Raw genomic sequence first — 8,086 nt, 5'->3', positions numbered from 1 at the left:
GTGGCATCACTTCTAAGCATGTGGCACAAATGCACCCACGCCTGGGCATTGGAGACAAGCTGAACTCACGAGTACAGGCGGTGAGTATCAGGAAAATGACTGTCGCTAGTCCATGTTGGTTCTCCATGATGCTAGACAATCTGCAAAGCATAATCAACGACATGCAATGTAAAGATGTTCACATACAGGCAAATTGTAATCAACAACGGTCACAACCAAGGAGCATAGGGCAAATCGATTAGGAGAGAGGAGCAACAGAGAGCACAATAATGTACGGAGAGAGAGAGAGGGATAGAGATAGAGAAAGAGAGATAGAGAGAGAGAGAGAGAGAGAGAGAGAGAGAGAGAGAACGAGAGAGAGAATGAGAGAGAGAGAGAAGAGAGAGAGAGAGAGAAGAGAGAGAATGAACGGAACGCAGTCTTGAAAGGGAAACTTCGGGTACGGGAAACTATGAGAAATTTTGAAAATTTGGCAAAGAGCTAGTGTTTGAGCAAAGAACAAGTGAGAGTGGTAAGCGATCAAAGAACAGCGAACATGAGTGCATGCCCAGACGTGGTCAGGTGTACTGGTTTGCACGGAACAGAGCTAGAGGAAGGTAGGCTCCCATGAGGTTATTTTTCAGCTTTCTGCAGCCAGTGGAGCGAACCGTGCACATGATTCCATGCACAGCAATGTCTTCCAGAATACCGACATCAGAAAGGATATTCGAATGGACGCAGTAACATTCGAAAATTCTCTGACTCCAACGGCGCGTGCTCTGTATTATGCAGCTCCGACCATGATCCTCTCTCTCGTGTTGAAGATGAGAGAAACGACAATAGGCAGGTTCCGCACTACGTGAAGTTGAACGACTTTACGTTAGTGGGCGGGAAAAAAAACATGACTTCGCGAGTTTGCACTCCAAGTACGGAAAGTTGTCTACGTAGAGTACGTGGACAAAGCTCTGATAACATAGGTGCTCTGTAAGTGATTTGAGGTACAAATTTATGACTTTCTCCCCAGGTCGATGCAGAGCAGGTTCTTTGATCAAAATTTGAACTTTCACCACTGGATATTCACTATCCGCATTTTCCGTGGACAATATGACTGTTGGACGGTCTGATTGAGTGAATTGACTGAGCCACTTCAGAAGAATATTCATTCATTAGCCTAAGCGATATGTATAATACCGAGTACATGGTCAATATAGTATAAATGCTGAGGCGAAGCCGAGGTCTTTTGCGAGGTTTCTATTTCCTATACTCACCTAGTGAGAAGTCCATATTAGATTTATCACAACAAACAGTCCGTATTTCCAATTCCAGAATGTTAACTTCACGGGTCCCAGTTTTATGATTGCGCAACCGTTCCACCATGTCCTACTCATACCAACATGTATAGGCTAGTGCATGCTGCTTGGAGTGTGCCATTGTTGCGCAACCACCAGGCAAAGCACAGTCACCATGCAGTGAAGGCACCGTTCAACTGCGCAACCCATAAGCAGTCAAATATACGGCCACACCAAGTTATTTCCATGCTTCTCGTCGCCGCGCGCGCACGTACCTTTTCGAATCCTTGACAAGAAAAAAAATAACCGAGACGAGTGAATCGATGGCTGCTCTGGCGAACATTCTCTAGCTAGTATGGCAAACCAGAGGTTATCAGCTTCTCGATAATCTTGCATTCCAGGCTATGGCACATAGAAGGTGCGGGAGATGAAACATTCTATTTTTCCAAGCCGTGCGGTAGGGCACGCGAAACATAGATTTGACTTGGTGTGCTATGTTACTAAGAATTGAACTGTGCAGGAATATTTGACTGCTTAGGGTAGGCGTATGCGGATAAGCCTGGCTTCGATGTGCATACAAGCCTGGCAAAAATATCAGTGGTGCATAGAAGCATGGTTTGCATACAAGCCTGGTTTGTATTAAAGCCTAATGCAGAAAGCGGCTTATATGCTTATAAGCCTGGCTTTTATCCGCGACTTTACGGTAAATCAGTTTGCCAATTTAACTCGGATACTGAGCCAGTAAATACAGAGGGTGTGCGCCTTAACCTGCAATAGTGCTCAAATGCCCGGAATGGGCAGAGCGTAGTACGCAAGAGGTACACAAAAGGAAGTAAATAGGGCTGTTTTTTGTTGTAACTCAGAGTTTCATGGCAAAAACCAATCATCAGACAACAGCCAATAAATATAATTAAAATAGAAGGAATCATAGTGAAACGAGTAATGAAGCAAATATCCACGACTGTGACAAGGCAATAAGCAGTCAGAAAGTGCTATAACACGGCACAACAGTGACATGTTTCTGTGGCTTTCAACAACCTGAGACCTAGGTCTCACACACCTCCAGTGAACAAACCAACAGCAATCCCCACCCCAACAGCAACCGTGGATAGTTGCTTCACAACTCTTTTCCATGTGATTTCTTCTATTTTCATTATATTTGTGCTAATTGTTGCACATTTTTGACTCAACAATATCCTGCTTATAATCGTTAGTGTTGGACAAAATCTGTCCCCTTGGAAAAACGCGATTCCGCGGTCGCGGCAAATTTCGCAGAAATTGCTATTATCCACGGAAATCACGGAATCTACACTTTCGCCCGCGGAATTTGAACTTTTTAGGGTAAATTAGTAATATTACTACTCAGAAAGCAGCAGAAAAACTACTTCGCGATCTGTTGGAGCACATTATGCTCTTGCCCAGTGCGGGTGAGTGCAGGATCTCCAAAATTCTTCACTCGCATGTCAGTTTGTGACTGCAAAGCATAGTGTGAAAAGTGCTCCTTCATGCAAATAGTTGTCATATCCTCAACAAGGAGGGTGAAAACTTGCAGAAAGTGCCGCAGATTTTTGATTTTACCACAGAAAATTCCGCAGAAAACCCCCCTTTTCCCCGCGGAATTTTGAATTATTGGCCGTGTTTTCCCAAAGGGACAGCAAAATGGATAACTTGCAGGCCCGGAGCCAGCTCCTGGGGGGTGGTACGGCCCCAGGTCGCCTACAGGACGGACTATTTCCACAAGTCCAATTTCAAAATCCTGGGAGGACACTTCTCTACCTCGATACACTACACGACAGACTATTTGTTTGTTTGTTTACCTTTACTTTACTTTACTTTACTTCACCAGAAGCACAGGCAAAATCTGCCTTCTCACTCGGCGTTTCCACATGTTCAATTTAAAAATTCTGGGAGGACCCTTCTCTACTTCTTCGCACTCATCGATCTGTTTGTTTCAGCTGCACATTCCTCCAGCAACAGATATGACAGCTAGCGCAGTAGACAAGACTGGACAAGAAGAACAGTTGATGAGGTAGAGACTCCAGCGAGAAGCTTATGATGATAGCTTATTACTAGTACGTACTTGCAGATAATCATGTGCACACTCAGCAGCCCATGAACGTGGACTTGGCGAAAACTGGCACGACCATGGCCGTACTAGCCACGCCAGTGGCGACAGCCCTCTCTTTTTTAATTCCAAAATTCATTCGAATACTATATTACTACTCACCTGCAGATATGGCTTGAGAATATCTTCTTCCACTCCTCCCATAATACCTAATGCATCCTGCGAAACCAATTTGTCCTTGATCTTTACCGAGAGACAGAGGTTTTCAAATGGTTGCGTGCTGCGTATTACAAATAAACGCAGCTGTTAAAATTGGGAATTGGTTTCGTCGACAACCAAAGAGGATGGCCTGGGCCGGGGATGATGCAGCCAGGCGCCTCTGGCGGCACCACCGCGCGTGCAAAAGTCCCGATTTGGCGTCGACAGTCTGGCCAAGCATGGCGCATGCAGTCTTGATCACAAAATCAGGTTTGCTATTAAACCTCCCTGGTTAACACACAGAGTGTTTACTTGGCCGTGACGTACATGTGCGTACAATGCATGCTTGTTTTAACCAATACACGCGTGAAATTAAGCTGAAAGCCGGATACAACAAGAGGTGGAGCTCCGGAGGTAGACTGGGTCGACGTCTCGGGCCATCTCCCGCCATATCGGGGCACGAGGGTGCAGATAGCAGATTTCTTCTAACGTCATGATGTAAGAGCATCGGATATATATAGCCATATACGGTCTATTGCGTCACATATCGCAAAGTCCGTACCAGCGGGGCTACATATCTAGAGCCTACGGCCATATCGGGGTACGAAGGCTTCAGATGGAGAAATCCTTATAGCCACTTACGTGCACTATCGCAAAGAGTCCGTAGTAGATCTACTCCGCACGCGCACCGCCTTTGTTACGAATCTAGAGCGTATAAGGTAGTGTAGGGCCATATCGGGGCACGATGGCGCAGACTGCGGTCCGCTGTGGTCCTCCATCCCCACAACAATGGCAGTCCGTGCGCCAAGCCCTTGAGTAGCCTGTTTTTTTATTTGCAACCGCGGGAAAAATCGAGGTGCAAAAAGATGACGACGACACAATTGTTTTGTTGGTATTTTGCAACCTTATTTGGACCTGAACTGGCGTGTGCTGGAGGAATCCTTGTTCATAACTGGTTTGCAGCTGAGGTATGTCCCTTTGTAACCTATGGCACTTTAGCTGAGGTTCGTTGCGCCCAACTGTAGACCATGAAGACCTGTGTTTGCACTACATATTTTTTCGTCGTAATCGTACCATCAACTTGCTTGTCGTGCTGGAGTGGATAGCATAATCGGACACTCTCGGCTTATGCTCTAAGCGAAAGGTAGATATATTTGGGTTTGGATTCCCAAAGCACATCCCAATGAGGCTATGCAAAATGGAGCGGCCCACAATTTCGTGGAGGTATGTCGAATTGTGTGGAATTTTGCACTAAAGTAATTGTGCTTGAACAAGGACGTTTTGGCTGCTTATTTTCCTTGGGCATCTCGACATTGCAAACTAGTCCCCTTGCTGTTGTGTCTTCGACATCTAAACGGAATTTCTATGTAAGTCGTGTGGTTGGGGTCCAGATTTTAATCAAAATCCAGCAGTATTCCTGGCTGCTAATCTAGTTTGCTAAAGTTCTGGCTGAAGGTAGTCGGTTGAACAGTTTCTTTTGTATGTACCATGGTCAGATGGTAGGACGTTCATTACATAATTATAGATGGAGTACATAGTCAAAGAAACTTTTTATGTAGTTTAGCACAGCTGCACAGAAGTGCAGGGCCTGAAACAAAACAAGAGCTGGAGACTCAGCGTCCGCAGCATATGCGAATGCATTGTGAGAGCATGTGTCTTCGAATTCAGCATCACACACATATGCACACTCACACACACACACACACACACACACACACACACACACACACACGCGCACACACACACACACACACACACACATACACACACACACACACACACACACACATACACACCACACACACACACATACACACCACACACACGCACGCACATCTGGCGCTGGTTGGGTGTTGCATACTGAACATTCTGTACTTGCAGCCTTATCTTGATCATGTGTGATAGTTGTGTCACAGGTTTTTGCCCTATTTTCTGGATTCTCTGTGCTTTCTGTAGATGGTCTTGTGCGCTCGTCATCAACAGCACTACACTACTGTAGGTCCAGTGGGCCAATCAGGCTGAACGTCATCATCCAGCTGTGACTGGGGTGGGTGTAGGTAAGTGTCTCTGCGTGCTCTGATGGTCGACTTGTGGCTTCTGGCCTTCAATCATTGTTCTTGCACGGGACCTGCCTCTCATACCCTGTGGTTCACTCGTGTTGGCAGGCTGTGATGCACAGTGGAATCCTTGATGTGGCACTCGGTGTACATGTATGTTGTTGCACGCGACAATATTGCTACTGATGGGCTTTGGTGTGATGCTCTGAATAGATGTACCATGAAAGCCTCTTGATTGGTCTCCGCAGTACATTCGCTTGCCTGGCTCGTTTTTGTCGATATTATCCACTGTTGCAATGGAGAACTTTGCGCGAGGTATCTCACTGTTCATTCCGAGCTCTGATTTCTTATCAATGATGGTCTTTTGATATCGCTTGTAGGAGTCGACACCTGCTGTTGCGCCGGCTCGAGCTAGTACTCGCATGAGCTCGCTGGAATTGCTATGTGCATCCACAAAGTCCGAAAGAACAAGCTGGAAAGGGTAAGTGCATGCTGGTGTGCTTGCATGCATCATACATGATAGCACAAACAAGCACCTGATCCTCTTTGCACGGTGGTTGGATGCTTGACTTCCTTCTGACTTTGATTGGCCGTACATCATCAGCCAAATGTGTCCCCACAACTCACTGTCCACACTATCCACCACTGCGTCCAGCTTCATTTCCGACAGTGAAGTTAGAACGTTATGCTCTTTGTGTTTGAATTCTTGTGCTTGACTTTTGATTAATTTTGTGAGTGCATTGCAGCCGACAGCTCTGACACGAAGGATGATGGGCCACTGGGTTGGCTTGTGTGCTGTGTGCGCTGGGTTTCATTTTGTGCTCTGTGTTTCAGGGTCTCGGATCGTGCAACGGCGAGGGAATTGTATAAGCACAGAACTGTGTCACACCCTGTACGGTACAGGAGCGTACCTCGTTTCTTACTGGTACCATATGACCCATGGCTGAGATGAGCGCCAAGCTTCGAAATAAGGCTGGACAGTAGCCACCGGTTGTTGCAGTTGATGGATGGTAAAGAAGAGGTGAAGAAATCAGCAGCCGTTGCCAGAAGAAGAGAACGGTTCTCGAGGAATGCAAGACAGACGAATCTTGCTGTTGCCAACAATGCGGACTCCTCGGGTGAGGTGCACTGGTGCATTTCGTCTGTTATACTCTGCATCAGGCTCTCCAGCTTGAAGTCAGTAGTCTGACTGTCCACCATATCCAGTTGGCCTTTATAACAGGCTAGGCAAAAAGCACTATCCGCGGTGACCGTAAGACCACGCTCAGCGTGCAGCTGACGTTGAACGGCTCCGACGTTCGGACATTTACGCTTAATTAACACTCCTTATTTGTGCGCTGCACATGGTGCATGTGGGCCTGTTGCTGTCATGTAGCTGCATGTTATGCCGGTTGCAGAGACCCGCTGGCTGATCGTTTAATGCTTGTAATGAAAGTCTACTGCTCTACTGCTTGTAATGAAACTGTGACATGCCGTGGCAAGTCACAACCATCTACTGAGCAGTCTGGTGTTGTTGCGAGTACGGGTACAGGTGTTGGTGGTGGTGCTGGTGCTGCTGCTGCTGCTGCAACATGCTGTGCAGGCATTGCTTCTGTAGGCTGCACGTTGTCAGTGACAGGCATTGGCTCTGCTGAATGATTTATGAGCCTTTTCATGCATTTCTTGCAGATACATGCATTTCGTGGTATTGTAGGATGATGTGCATATTCCCAGCATTGCGTGGTCTCGGGGTGGGCATATCTGCCATCAAGGGGAACATCTTGGCAGGCTACACATGGTCCGCATTGCCTGTCAGGATGCAATTTCGAGCCCTGGCTTTGGCGGCCTATTTGGACTTGGTCACAATGCGGACACTCGTGGTTTCTTCCTGGCCTATAGCAACACCATCTGTCCGCCCATTCGCGTAGTTTTATCAGAGATAGAGCCTTGCAAAATAAGACGGCCCACAATCTCCTGCGACGTATCTACGAAATGGGAAATTGAGAAGAGAAACAAAAAGGCACCGCAACGACGTGAGATGTCGAATATCGTGGTGCACTTTCGAAAATGTGCTCATCACTCACCCTTCTAACACGATAACGGCGCAAAAGCAATCGATATAGGAGGATAAGCCTGTATTCTCAAGGTAACCAATTGTCGAAAATTGAGAAGAATTCGGTATGTCACTAAATTCGTCTTCAAATTTCCCGCGGTTGCAAATAAAAGTGCAACTTTTAGACGCCTTTTTTGAACTTGGCGCACGGACTGATGGTGCAGACAAGCCTTCACGATCCCCTGGCGGCAGATAGCGTATACCCTGACTAGGTACAGCAAGAAGTACATGACTGTATTGTTTCGGAAAAAATTTCAAAGGCTACGTTTTTCTTCAATTGTCATCAGTGATCATGCAAGCACCGACTAATGCAAAGGAGAAAACAAAAACAAACCAAAATACATGCTCAAACTATGTGTTCCTTGAAGGTTACAAAGTGACGAGAGCAACAACAAGGTGCAAGGGT

At 46.5% G+C, this 8,086-nt stretch overlaps 1 long non-coding RNA gene across 2 annotated transcripts; it reads left to right on the top strand.

Moving 5' to 3' along the window:
• Positions 1-4,392: 4,392 nt before the first annotated feature.
• Positions 4,393-7,083, top strand: LOC135827524 (uncharacterized). Of its 2 annotated transcripts, XR_010555481.1 has the most exons (5): positions 4,393-4,755; positions 4,856-4,898; positions 5,488-5,588; positions 5,969-6,069; positions 6,423-7,083. It is a non-coding gene; the product is annotated as an uncharacterized LOC135827524 (long non-coding RNA). The 2 variants fall into 2 exon arrangements; XR_010555480.1 differs by lacking the exon at positions 4,856-4,898 and having other exon boundaries at positions 4,406-4,755.
• The last annotated feature ends 1,003 nt before the right edge of the window (positions 7,084-8,086 follow it).

This window comes from Sycon ciliatum, chromosome 11 (genome assembly GCF_964019385.1).
Source record: "Sycon ciliatum chromosome 11, ocSycCili1.1, whole genome shotgun sequence".
NCBI classification, from domain to species: domain Eukaryota; kingdom Metazoa; phylum Porifera; class Calcarea; order Leucosolenida; family Sycettidae; genus Sycon; species Sycon ciliatum.
This window is presented reverse-complemented; position numbering and strand designations above follow the sequence as displayed.